A 14,199-nucleotide genomic window follows, 5' to 3' on the forward strand; every position below is an offset into this window, starting at 1 on the left:
TTTAAACGTTAAATTCAAACTTTATGGTTTTGTTTTTTATTTGTGTTTATCCCGCTAATTTTAACTTTTAAAGGTTTTCAGTTGTTACCTCTCAATGGTAAAAAATATTTTGTATACATTTAAGCTTCGCCTTTTTATTTCGTTTTGTCGTCTACTCCAATATATGAGCAAAATTGTCCTTTTTAAATACAATTTTGCTTTTAAAATACAATTTGCTTGTCCTTTTTAAATACAATTTTGATCATTAATGTATCGGCCCCGATGGTATTTCATCAAATGCTATTTTTATACCAAAATCCGGTTCATATTTTTATACCCTTTCAGTCAGAAATTTGCAACACAGTGAAGGAGACGTGTCCGACCCTATAAAGTATATATATTCTTGATCAGCATAACTAGGAGAGTCGATCTAGCCATGTCCGTTTGCCCATCCGTCTGTCTGTCCGTTTCCACTCAAACAAGTCTCTCAGTTTTAAAGCTATCTGCATGAAACTTTCCCAAAAGTTGTCTTTCTATTGCAGGTAGTATATAAGTCGGAACGAGCCGGATCGGACGACTTTAGCATATAGCTCCCATAGGAACAATCCGAAAAATAAATGAAAATAAATTATAACTTTGTTGTTTTTTTCTTCTAGTTCTTCGACAAATAGTAATGGTTTAATATTTCAGAATTACGGTTTAAATTTCATCAAAATCGGACGATTATTCGGCTTGCCGAAGTTTGCTTCCTTTCTTGTTTACTATCGGTTCTGACAATTTTCCTTATTCATTGTCCATTGTAATCGTCATAGGATGTCTTGCTCGCACTTACGTAAAATTGTATAGTTAAAACAAAAAATGAGCAATGAATGAGGCCAACAATGTAGTTTCATAACCCCCATAACACTTGGGTTGCTTCATTGCGTCAGATAGGTTTTGTATAGGCAGATGGAGATAGGGAAAAACTGCGTCAAAGTGCATTAGTCTACAAAATTTTGATTTTTTGATGTTTACTCGATGTTACTAGATATTTAACCGATATATGGCATATCGATATCCTATTGTGGGGAACTATCACCACTAACGACCGAAAACAACAACAAAAATAGCCGGTTAAAAATGGCGGGAGTATTTTCCATGACAAATCAAGACACAGATCAGCTGCTCAGACGCAATAAAGCACGTCTGTCAAGTGTAACAGCCTATTCTGCTTTATTGCGCCTATTCCGATATCGATAGTAGTCGTCCGTAAGTATAATTAGTCTATTAGAGACTAACGACAAGAAGACAAATCTTAATCTAGTATATTTATTTAGTTAATTGCAATTAATTTAATTTAAAAGCGGCCCTACTATTATTGGTGGGTGGGGAGGTCTCTTCGGGAGAGTCGTGTATGGCTAGAGTTCCAGATTAAAGACTGCGCAAGTCTGGGCCAGAAGCTTGGCCGTGTTCTTGACTTTCCTCTTCTCGATTTCGTCTTTTACAGATCCCACATTTAAATTATTTTGGATTTTTTCATTCCGTATGTACCAGCTATAGTTCTAATTTTTGATTAAGCTCTTTGGATAATTTCTAATAGCCTGATTCCAATGCCGCATTAGTGGACTTTTTAAATGTGCCTGATTCCATTGGCGCATTAGCATTTAGTTAATGCTACTCCGACATGTGAGTGGCACGAACAGCTGATCTGGGCTTGTTTACTTTTGAATTTTGGCAAATCCAAAAGAAATGAATTAAAATTAATGAACATGAGTGAGTTTACTTTCAGCAGGAGCGGGCGACCGAGACATTTGCCTTGACTTGGACGACAAAGAAGAGAAGCTGATTGCGTTGTTATGACGGGTTTGCAATGGAGACCACCACAGTTTCTAAAAAGGGAAAGGATCCCCGTATATGTGGGAGTTATTTTTTGCCAGAGATCCAGCAGTAATGCATTACGCTAGATAGATTTTGTATTCAAAAGACATCAAAAATTGCGCCAACCTTGCTTATGGAAAACAGCTGTTGTAGTAATGGCACGAACAAAATATCGTTAAACATCGGTATTTTCCGGTATTTTTTTTTAAAAACGTTCGGTGTGAATGGTTTTTAATCGCATTTAAAAATCGCATTTATTTTATGCCTGATTCCATTGCCGCATTAGTGGACTTTTTAAATGTGCCTGATTCCATTGGCGCATTAGCATTTAGTTAATGCGACTCCGACGTGTGAGTGGCACGAACAGCTGATCTGGGCTTGTTTACTTTTGAATTTTGGCAAAAACAAAAGAAATTAATTAAAATTAATGAACATGAGTGAGTTTACTAAACTCTGTAATGCCCAGCGGGACATCCATATTGCAACCGAGACATTTGCCAACTTGGACGACAAAGAAGAGAAGCTGATTGCGTTGTTATGACGGGTTTGCAATGGAGGCCACCACAGTTTCTAAAAAAGGCAAGGATCCCCGTATATGTGGGAGTAATTTTATGCCAGAGATCCAGCAGTAATGCATTATGGTACTGCGAGCAGAATTTGCAGCGTGCGCTCTAGGTTTCAGTCATTTTTATACGGAATAGACTTTATATTCAAAAGACATCAAAAATTGCGCCAACCTTGATTATAGAAAACAGCTGTTGTAGTGGTGGCACGAACAAAATATCGTTAAACATCGGTATTTTCCAGTATTTATTCTAAAAACTTTCGGGGCGAATGGTTTTAATCGCATTTAAAAATCGCATTTATTTTAAATACGGCATTTAGCCTTATGGCATTCCCTGTGTAAATAAATGCGCATTTGGCTAAATACGTTTTAATGCGCCAATAGAATCAGGCTATTAATAAATGCGCAGTAGGCTAAATGAGTTTTAATGAGCCAATGGAATTTGGCTATAAAGGTGACGTGCGTGCACTCTGCCAATCTGCTAGCCATTTTTCCAAAAGCACATAAGCACAAAAGCTGATAAGTTTTTCGTTGCTCTTGCAGGGCACTTCCACCGTCTTAAAATAGCAGTATCATCCGCATATGTTAATGTTTTTTTGTAAAATTGACTGTCGGAAAATCTGCTGTGTAAGTGATATACGATGTCAGAGAGAAACTCTTAGCATCGTACTGCAAAGCTTCTTTGCTGTAGGTATGAGGCCAGTGTTTTGTGGGTGTTCTGTGGAAATATAATTTTAATTTTATGAATTAGGCCGTCCAGCCAAACGCGGTCGATAGTCTGCGCGACATGGGATGGCATTATTGGCCACTTTTTAAATGTTCCCATTTGTCATGCTGAAATAAAAATTGCTTGTGTAGGCAAAATACCTGGATGAAGTAGTCGACTGAAAACATTTAAAAAACTGTATTTATTTAGTCGAATGCTTATTCATTTTTGATGTCATATATTTTATATGTTGAAGGTGCGCTCGTCACGACTTTTTTCCTCGTTAAGAAGTGTTTTTGGTTATATTTTAATAGTATACAAAAATTCAATACAAATAGTATAAAACCTATACCCAGAAGTATTTATTCCATACTAAATAATATAATGCCTATGCTCTAAAGTTTAAAATCTAAACTAAACTTAGCTAAGTTGCGGCTTTTGTCTCTCCTGTGAAACCAGGATAAAACCACATATAAGCGCTTTATCGTCGCGTTAGTGCCTTGATGCAGTCATTGTGTTGTTCTGCTGAAATTCGGACGTGCGATAAACCAATTTGTTTCCTATTTTGTTAGTTGTAAATAAAAAACGTATGTCAACGTTATAATAATGCTGTGAAAATAAAACAAAAACATAGTAATAAGAGTCTCAAACAAAAAGGTGCAGTGTACAAGCAATTTGCGTAATCGCAGATATGTATGTAAATGTTTGTATATGCTACGCCATCAGATGTACGTGTATTTATGTATCTATATACATATATGTGTCAACACGCGTTCATAATTACTTGTGACCATAAATCAGTGGTCGTATTCAGCAGAACAACATGATCACTGATCACTGATGGATTTCTTACGATAGTTCTGCTAAATGCGTACGATCACTGGTCATGGTGCAAAAATTCTTACATCTACATGATCATCATGATCAGCAAAAAAGGAGCATATAAATAGTGACACAGGATACATATCTGCTAGCATACATATATCGATGGTGTAAATATCAATACGAATAAACAGAAAAATCAGAATGTAAACAAAACAAAAATAAAAAACAAACAGAACAAACTGGACACTGATTCATCAGTGATGGATAATTGTAATAATTGTATAATTGTAATACAGAATATTTATAAAAATTATGGGGCCCTTTTTAATAAACATTTCACATTAGAATTACTTTCAGGTACCCTCTGGAAATGAAGTGATTCCTTTAAAAATAAGTTATTTCATCAATTAACTACCAAAATCACCCGCCGATTTCCCGCGGTTTTGCTTAACATTTCGAGAATCACGGTTTTAAGTATAAACGTAATTTGAAGGAGAGCTCTCCTGTCCTCTCAAGAGGCAGTTCTGAATATTTTATGAAGCCCACTGAAGCCCAAAAGTATGCTGCATCTTCACATACTCATAAAATACATACGCAAAAGATGTCATCATAAAGAATTTTAAATATTTAAAAAATAAATAATTGTAAGCAAACAAAAAAATTTTTTGTTGGTACAATTATTTTACTAATATTGGCAGCTAGTGCACCAAAAGATTCCATTTTTAAAAGTTAAATAAATCTTAAACCACTTAATATATTTTAATGGTTTAATTTTTTTTTTTTTTTAATTTGTTGTATATTATACTTTAATGTGTGTTAAAATGAATCGAATCCGTTTCCTAATTTTTTTTCTAGATATAAAATAAGCAAAAATTAGAAATATTTTCCGACTTTGGTTTGGATAAACTAAATATTTTTAAAATTCTTTAAAATTTTATTTTAAGTTGGTTGAAAAGATTAATCTCTTAAGAAGATGGTCTGCTTTATTTCAGCTTCCTAGCTTTACAGGAAAAGAAATGCCAGATTTCTAATATGTATATTATAAAATAAAAATTATATGTAGATAATAATAACTATATAGTATAAGTAGAAATAAATCTTTATATTATAATTTAAGTTCCACTTTAGAAAGTGTGATGTAAAATATATTCATTTATTTGTAAATATGTAAATAAAAATCGTGTTACAAATGTTTAAATTTACTATTTACCACGTGCTTAAGTAAAACGAAAGTTTTAACACAAGTTGTGAAATATGTAGCAATTTAAGTGACGCTGCTTCAAAGTATGTATGAAAAATGTACAATTTACATACTTTGTACATACGAGAATCTGTGTGTGCCTGTGAAGTTGTTGCAGGCATTTGTATGTCGTAATTTAATAAGAATTTAAGAAAACATAAATACCATACCAATAAGGTATGGAAACACGTATTGGTGTTACCATTATATTTATTAATACATATATGTTTAAGCTTGACAATAAGGAGTTACAAAGCGTGCGTGCAGCTTATTCGAGAGAGAGCGATTGAGAAGTGTTTCTTCCCAGCAAGCAAAGTTAGGAGCACTCTTAATTGTGTGTCTGAAAAGAGCCTCGTTTCAGACTGTTTTCTGAGTCGGCACATAAATAAGAGAGTTTTCGGAGCACATTTGGTGCTCTCTAAGCTTAGGCTCATAAAACGCTCTTATGTCCGAGTATATTCTGAACGATGGTAAGTAAAATCAAAGTAAAAATCGCGATTAAAATAACGGAATGCAGATTCTTGTGATAAGAAAGATGATTTAAAGTGCACAAAATTACTCAGTTAGTGCAATACGCAAGTGAAAGTCTGACGTGTTCAGTGAGTACAAAAAAAATGTGTGCAAACTTCATTTTAAATTTGATAAATTATAAATTATGAGTGTGCAAAGATCAAGTCGTAATGAATGTAAGAAAATATTAAGTGCCCTGAAGACCAGTAATCTACGTTGCTGTGAGTCTCTGCCACCGGAGCACGGCGAAGTGAATGAACCAACATTGGATTCAGGGCCTTATTTGGAGCAAAACCATATTAAAACGATGGATATTTAAGTGATGAAGGTAACCTTTCTGAAGACTCCGAAGAGCATGAGATCAAATCCCTGCGCGAGGAATTGTCAAACTGGGCAATTGCATTCAATATATCGTGCTCTGCTTTAAACGAGCTTCTGCACATCCTGCGCCGTGTTCCACCTGATTTGCCATGCGATTCCAGAACTTTAAAGAGAACACCTAAAGATGGTTATTGTGTCCCAATGGATGGCGGCGAGTATATACATTATGGAATCGCTAATTGCATGACAGATTTTTTTGAAAAATATACTTTTAAAGAAAAGACAATATTTATCAATATAAATATTGATGGCCTGCCACTATTTAAAAGCTCTAATATGCAGGCATGTCCGATATTAATAAATATTTATAAAACTTCCCCTGTATTGTTAGCTGCCATTTTTTATGGAGACAGCAAACCGAAAGATGTTAACGAATATCTTAATTTATTTATTTCTGAGCTTCGTTCTCTTATTTCCACTGGTTATTTGTATAAATCGAATCATTTTGATATAAAAGTTAGAGCCTTTATTTGCGACTCGTCTGCAAGAGTTTTTGTTCTTGGAATTAAAATTCTCAGCGCCTATTTTGGTTGCATCAAGTGCCATCACGCGGTGAGAACTTGGAAAGAAGAATAATATACAAACTTCAAGACAGTTTACCAAGAACAGATCAATTTAGAAATAGAGCACAGGTCGAGCATCACAATATTCTTTCTCCAATAAAAATTGAAGAGCTTCCATTAGATATAGTGCGTCAATTCCCATTTGATTATATGCATAGGAGTTATGAAAAGTATGCTGAAAGGATGGATTAAAATAAGAGGAAAGGATTACTCCCTATCAAGAGAAAAATTGATTATTTAAACAACAAGTTTATGTCCTTAAAGGCAGATATTTTTAAGGAGTTTGCCAGAAAACCGAGGAGTATTTTTGATATGGATAGATGGAAAGCCGTTGAATTTAGGCAATTCCTACTGTATAAAGGACCAGTAGTTTTGAGAGGAGTTTTAACAGAAAGCAGATATGAACACTTTATTCAACTTAGCGTTGCAATTAGAATTCTCCTAAGTAACAAATATTGCTTGACTAAAAATGTATGTGCTAAAGAAATAATTTGTAGTTTTATAAGTAAATTACCAGAGCTTTGTAATATGAAATATAGTTTTCATTGCCTGTCGCATTTGGCAGAAGAATGTGTACTTTACCAAGATAATCTACATTCCATTAGTGCTTTTAAATATGAAAGTTATTTATACAAAATAAAGCAAATGGTAAAAAAAGGATCTCAAGTTGCTACGCAAATATATAATCGCCTTGTTGAGCAAACCATAATACAATATCAATTGGAGAGAGCGCTACAAAAATTGTAAAAAGATGTCAAAAAGGAAACATTCTGTCAATAAGAAATAAATACATATGTATGTCCATAAATGCTCCTGACCATATTTACATTGTGGATTACAGAGTTTATAAAATTGATCGATTTTCTGAAGAAAATAATGAAGTGATTGGAAATCAAATGAAATTTTATTCAACGAATATCTGTTCACTTTGCCTTTTAGGCATAAAATATTCTTCTTCTTAACGACATACCGACAGTTCATAAAGTAACAGACGTTACCCAAAAGTCCATTGTTTTTAATATTTCGTCTACAGCTTGTATAGTTGTCATTCCCATCATACACAATGAATAACTTTACCGAGCAATTTTGAAACGGAAACGAAACGGAATCGACAACTTCGACAAATACAGTCGATATGTCCAACGTTTCCTACGCCAACGTTTCCTTAACTTCTAACTTTGAATATCCTTCTACCTCATATAAGTATAATTATAAAAAGTTATTTTCAAAGACTATAAAGTAAATTTGTATTTTTTCAGCTATGTTGCAATTAAGTTTCAACCAGATGCAAATATTGAATAAAAATGTAGAAGGTAGATAATAATTTTTTTGCAATTTACGAGCAACAGATCTTAAGGAAAGCTTAGTTAAATTGGAAGCTAAAACACAAAGATTCAAACTCGCCTACAAACGGAAGTGATAGCACAAAGAAAGCTTGTAAAAGGAAATAAGACTCGAATGCTGCTACTACCTAAGTCCTTTGATAAATTAGAAGACCTTAAATAATTTAAAGAGGACCTAAACGATTCAGCTGAATTGTGTGAACAACTGGTAAGACTAATTAAAATTGTGATTAAATTTTCAATAAAATAATACAATCTATTTTTATTTTGTAGGAGACAAAAATGATAAACTATAACATTTCCGATCCTGCTAAATTTCTGCGCACTATTTGGAAAAAAATGTTTACGGATGATGATGTTACCAAGTATTCGTGGGACCAACACCAAAATCTGTGTCCTAAGCTTGGCAATTACACCAGCAGTTAGAAGTAAATATTACATTTTAGAATTTTGACTTTAATCGATTTTAATATTTTTTATTGAATTCTTTATTTTATTACTCTTTTTTAGATTCTTTCAATAAAAAATTTGCTGTCGACGAGAAGCAATTCTCATTAATATGCAGCAAATGGTTCCAAACAGCCAATGACAGAATTAAATATTATAACAAAACAGACAAAAAAGTAAAACAAAATATATGCAAATTAAAGAATTAATGTTTAAGTTTCTACTATTTCATAATTTAAATTTAAAAATCAATGTTTAAGTTTCCTATATTTCATAATTCAAACATGTCACTGTGAGTTCGAGTTCGAAATAAGATTATCTATTTTATCATCTTAAGCATATGATTTTTTTTTAAATTTTTATTCCTAAGTATCTTGTTAATTTTTGAGTAAAATAAATATAAATTATAAAAAATGTAAAAATTAATATATTTCAATTCTTGTTCAAACGAAAAAGAGTCTGAGTCTTTTTCGTAGAAATTTAAGTGCCTAAAAATGGTACTTTTTTGTACCTTTTCTGAGGGTTTTCTATGCTTCCATCGGAGGGTGAAAGCACTTATTTCTGTGTCAGAAAAGAGTCAGATCGGACTCAGAAATCTGCCTCTTAAAGTGCGACCGTTTCAAAGAAAAAAACACTCTTTCCGGACACTTTTTTGCACACTTTATGACTGTAAATGCTCAGAAAAAAGCATCAGAAAACCGTCAGAAAACGCTCAAATGGCTTGCTGGGCTGTTGAGAAGTGCTTCGCTTATAAGTATGCAACCTTTTTAGCGCCAGCCAGCGAGAAAATAACGTTTTAAAAGTTTAAAGTTTAAAGTTTTGCTTACTTCTTTGACGCCATCTGTTGTGGGATTGCCAAAGACATAAGCCTAACAGATTATCGGTTACACAAACCATGGAAAAGCACAAAAAGATATTCTACTATCTACATTAAAACGCCCAATAAGTTTTAAAAACGAGTTTTAATTATTTATTTCGCCAATGGTATTCATTCCCTAGCTGGTTACTTATATATTAAACATAATTCTTACGCACTAATATTGAAAAAAGGATCAAAGTATGTTTGAGATCAGATTTGCTTGTAAAATAATTATATCGCATGTTAGTATGAAGTTTATTGCACTCACACAAGGCTCTATAAAGTGGCTCGTTTTGGGAGCAATTAGTTCTGGGTAACTCAACAATAAAGCGAGCAAAATCTCGAAGGTGCCTAGCAGGATCATTAAGGCCTACTTTTGAAAGAAGGTCTGGACAGTCAATGATTCCAGCCACCAGGTCGTCGATGAAACAGATAAAGATAATTATTCGGTGATTGGCAAGTGTGGGAGGGTGAACAAGGGGGCACTGCTGCTGAAAAGGAGGGAAATGTTCAGAAATTCTGAAGGGTAAGAGAGCGAATGTTAAAAAGTTTTTTTGTAGCCTTTCTATTCTATAAAATGGATATCGTCTGAGGGATTATAGATAAAAGCCGTATACTCTATTTTAGAGCGCACAAATGTTGAGTAGTGTAGCATATAACCTGAAACATGGTTGCCGGTTCTTGCAAGACGAGCTGATGGGCGGTGCATTCAAGGATAGTCGCTGGTTCCGGCTGTAGATCGGTAGAAGGTGGGGTTCTCTATGTATTCGATTTTATTCAGATGTTTATCCCGTTTCTTTATAAATGCATTAGATATTGGGAATAATAAATTTATCGAAGAGAATAAGAAATGAAATCAATACGAAATTTAAACAATATTCATGATTGAAATTAATAAAACAACAAATTATTTTATTGCTAATAATTAACATTTAATTATTTAGTTCTTCTTTTCATTTTATTAACAAATAATGTATGAATGTTTAAATTTCCATTTATAATTACATTTCTGAGTGTAGTCATAGTTATGTTAAAAGCACTGAACAATGATTGACAAACTGTGTGGGAGCTTGCAGTTATGACAGATGTTTATACCCTTGCAGAGGGTATTATAATTTCAGTCCGAAGTTTGCAAGGCAGTGAAGAGGACATTTCGGACCCTATAAAGTATACATATATATTCTTGATCAGCATCACTAGAAGAGTCGATCTAGCCATGTCCGTCCGTTGCTACGCAAACTGCATGAAGCTTTCCCAAAAGTTGTCTTTCTATTGCAGGTATTACATATGTCGGAACGAGCCGGATCGGACGACTATAACATATAGCACCCATAGGAACAATCGGAAATATAAATAAAACTGAGGACTACTTTGCGTAGAAACGGACGGACGGACAGACGGACATGGCTAGGTCGACTCTCCTAGTGATGCTGATCAAGAATATATATACTTTATAGGGTCGGAGATGTCTCCTTCAAAAAGTTGGCCTTGACGAGCGCACCGGTCCTGGTACATGCGGATATTAAGAAACATTTCGATAACCAGTGCGACGCTTCCCATTTGGGGGTCGGTGCGGTGTTGATTCAAAGAAACCAGGATGGGGAGGAGCAACCGATAGCGTTCTTCTCGGCCAAGATGAACCGGCACCAGGTGAACTACTCTGTCATGGAAAAGAAGTGCCTGGCGGGCATCTTAGCCATTCGTAAATTCAGGGCATACGTTGAAGGAATCCTGTTTACGTGCATAACCGATCACGCCAGTCTGACATGGTTAATGACGATGAAAGACTTTTTCGGACGTCTTGCGAGATGGTCCCTGCAGCTGCAAGGGTACAATTTTGATATCGAACACCGTAATGGCAGCCAAAACGTAGTTGCTGATACATTGTCTCGATGCGTTGAAGAACTCCGGATAGATCCGACGGAGTTGTTAGGTTTCGAGACGACCGAATTTGCTGCAGAGGAATATCTGAAATTAGTGCGTGATGTGGAAGCCAACATGGAACACCGAACCTGGACGATGAGCTCGAAGAATCCGAATGGAAGTTGTGGATTCCGCAGAGCCTCATCCACAGCCTGATTAAAGAAGCACATTCGGACATCACGGCAGCTCATGCTGGGATGGCGAAAACGCTGGAAATGCTGCGACGTTAGTTCTATTGGCCAGGGATGACTATCCAGGTGCATGCGTTCGTGCCAGATTGCGATATATGTAAGGAGTCGAAAGCACCAACATTTTGAGTGCAGGTCGTCATAGGTAAAAGGGTCGAGACGTAGAGGCCATTCCAGAAACTCTACATTGACTTTCTTGGAAAATATCCTAGGTCCAAACGTGGTCAAGCGTGGATTTTCATGAAGGTGGATCATTTTTCAAAATATACGTTCCTAAAGGATGCGTCCGCGTCGAACGTTGTGAACGAGGTGTTCAATAAGAATAACGGAAGACAGTTCACCTCTAAGTTTTTCGGAGAAATTATAGACAACTTCGGAATCAACAACATCAGGACGCCGGTACACTCACCCCAGAGTAATGCGGCGGAACAGGTGAATAGAAATGTTCTGGCCGCGATTCGCAGCTTCTTGGACGAGGATCATTGGGAGTGGGACGTGCATCTGACGGAGATTGAAGTGGCTATCCGAAATACTGGTTACTCAGCCACCGGAGAAGCTCCGTTCTTTATTGTATTTGGATACATATGTTCCTCAAGGGGGCGAGTTATAAACTGGCGAGGAAGCTAAGATCGCTGTGTGACCATGAAATGGCAGAGATGCAGGCTTCCGACAAACCCCGTGTAAATCCACGAAAAGGTCCAGAAGCACGACAAGTCACTACTTGCTAGGCCTGATCAGGAGGTGGTCAGGCGAAACTTTGCACTGAGCAACTTCAGCAAATCTCTCAACGCCAAACGTGAAGTCAGTTGGCAACAACGCGTACCTGTTGGAGGACTTGCAAAGACGCAATATCGGTTTACCACGCCATAGACATCCGTTTATTACCTGCAAGGAAAAGCAGACAAAGTATACGAGCGCAGGATATTAATAGTAATACTTCCCGGCAAGCGTGGGCCCCGCGCAAGGCGCTGTTGGAACTGCATCTCAATTTCAGTGCCGCCTTGATGTCAGTTACCGGGTCTCCAAAGCTACAAATTATTTCTATGTTCTGCTGCAGCTTCGGGTAGCGCCTCTCGAAATCTCTCGAGAAAAGTCATAGTCATTCTTTCTTTTAACAGAATTAAAGTATGCAGTTTATAATTCTAAAAATACTTGTTATAAACAGATTTTGTTAAATAGTGCCACCGAAGACCCTATATAGAGGGACACGGAAGTTTTGAGTACGTGCGGAACGTAATTATCTGGCGGTCCTAACCTCGTCGAACAGCCTGGTCGCCTGATACCACCTGGTCGTCGAGCAACAAGCTACCCACCGACGAACGCGGAGAAGCAAGCCAATCGCAGCAACAGTCCCACGATGAGTCCGCCCAACTAGCTCACTCCTGCGGCCACCGACACCGTGATGACGCACTACTTCCGATACACTTTCGGCAGTTGACGCACAGCATCCAGGCCATTTTCGCCATCGACGCACTGCCTCAGGGCTGTCTTCAACCACTGATGTCCTGCAGACGTTCTTATCCAGCAGGCACCTTTAGTGCTTCTGAAATTGTATAAATCAATTATTTCTTCTTAAAAGAACACAAATAATGTATTACAACTCACCAGCGGTATCACTGTACAGCTAGCCCGAAATGAAATCCCCTTTTTGCCGCATGTCCAACTAAATTTGATTTGGGTCGCAAAATTTAACTATAAGTGGAAATTGTTTAATTGTACTTGCCCTTGTGCACGTCCTTTCTATTCCCGTGGAGCTCCCCAGGATTAGTGACCCGGGTGACTTCGACATCCGAAATTGGTGCCGTAATCAGCGCTGGCCAATCTGGCCAATTATTTTTGTAAGCACACCTAAAGTTAAACACTTGCCAAAAGGTTACCGCTTTGAGCTCCGTAAAAATCAAACGGCGGTCTGAAATGGGTATTTGCAGGTTCTGATAAAGGGGAAATGCTTATTAATGTATTAAATGGGAATGAACCATTGTAACTTAACTTACCAGAATTAAATATAAGTAAGCAGACAAAATGTCCTTCAGGGCATAATTGGTTGGGCGGGTGTGCAATGGCTAGGATATCTAAAAGCCACCAACAAATATATTCCGCGCAATTAAACTTCGTTAATAGATTAGTGTTTGTTTACCTTTTTGCCCAGAGATGGTACCCTATTGTGTAGTGAGGCGACGATTTGTTATCGATGATTTATGTTGCGAGCTGTGGCATTGGGGGTACTCGTACTCTGACCCTGAGATGCCGATGAGCTAGCGGCACTGCCACCGAGGTAAATGCAGTTCGTAACAATATTAAAAAACCGAAGAACAGAGGTCTGTCCTCTGATCACAAAATAATTATGTATGTATTAAACTTGCTTACATTAATAATAATATAAAATCACTGTTAATTCCATTACCAATATTTTATAATCGAATTTGACTTGCATAAATTTCTGCTCATTCAAATAAGCATAAAATGCTAATTAAAAAAACATTAAATGGTTTGCATTAACGCATTTAACTAAATAACTCCGAAGAGCAAATTCTTAGAGAAAAATGTGTTATATATATAAAAGCTAAGTGGATTTGAAAATAAAAAGTAATCTATACTGGCGTTTTCTAAAAAATCGGTAAAATGTGAACACAAATACCAAATTATGGATAAAATGCCGTAATTGTTTTACTTGAAGAAAATATATTAAGGAAACGTAAATTCCACCTAAAAATAGATTTTTAAAGATATATAACACGTAACCGTAGCTTTAGTCGTTTAGAAGTTGTGTGCGAGTGAAATCTAGCTTTTTTATCCGTTTTCCCGCTAAACTA

The 14,199-nt window shown here is 36.2% G+C and overlaps 2 long non-coding RNA genes across 6 annotated transcripts; one reads left to right on the forward strand and one right to left on the reverse strand.

The window, feature by feature from the left end:
- Window positions 1-7,907: 7,907 nt before the first annotated feature.
- On the forward strand, window positions 7,908-8,602 carry LOC121467124. Its single transcript, XR_005977261.1, has 3 exons — window positions 7,908-8,177; window positions 8,243-8,397; window positions 8,480-8,602. It is a non-coding gene; the product is annotated as an uncharacterized LOC121467124 (long non-coding RNA).
- Window positions 8,603-10,687: 2,085 nt separating this feature from the next.
- Window positions 10,688-13,540, reverse strand: LOC121467127. Of its 5 annotated transcripts, none has more exons than XR_005977270.1 (6): window positions 13,524-13,540; window positions 13,381-13,458; window positions 12,992-13,317; window positions 11,796-12,929; window positions 11,288-11,729; window positions 10,688-11,229 (listed from the first exon to the last, which is right to left on the reverse strand). It is a non-coding gene; the product is annotated as an uncharacterized LOC121467127 (long non-coding RNA). The 5 variants fall into 5 exon arrangements; XR_005977271.1 differs by lacking the exon at window positions 13,524-13,540 and having other exon boundaries at window positions 11,796-12,579; window positions 12,642-12,929; window positions 13,381-13,513; XR_005977274.1 differs by lacking the exon at window positions 13,524-13,540 and having other exon boundaries at window positions 12,992-13,295; window positions 13,381-13,513.
- Window positions 13,541-14,199: the final 659 nt, after the last annotated feature.

Source organism: Drosophila elegans, unplaced genomic scaffold (assembly GCF_018152505.1).
Source record: "Drosophila elegans isolate 14027-0461.03 unplaced genomic scaffold, ASM1815250v1 contig_119, whole genome shotgun sequence".
Classification (NCBI taxonomy): Eukaryota; Metazoa; Arthropoda; class Insecta; order Diptera; family Drosophilidae; genus Drosophila; species Drosophila elegans.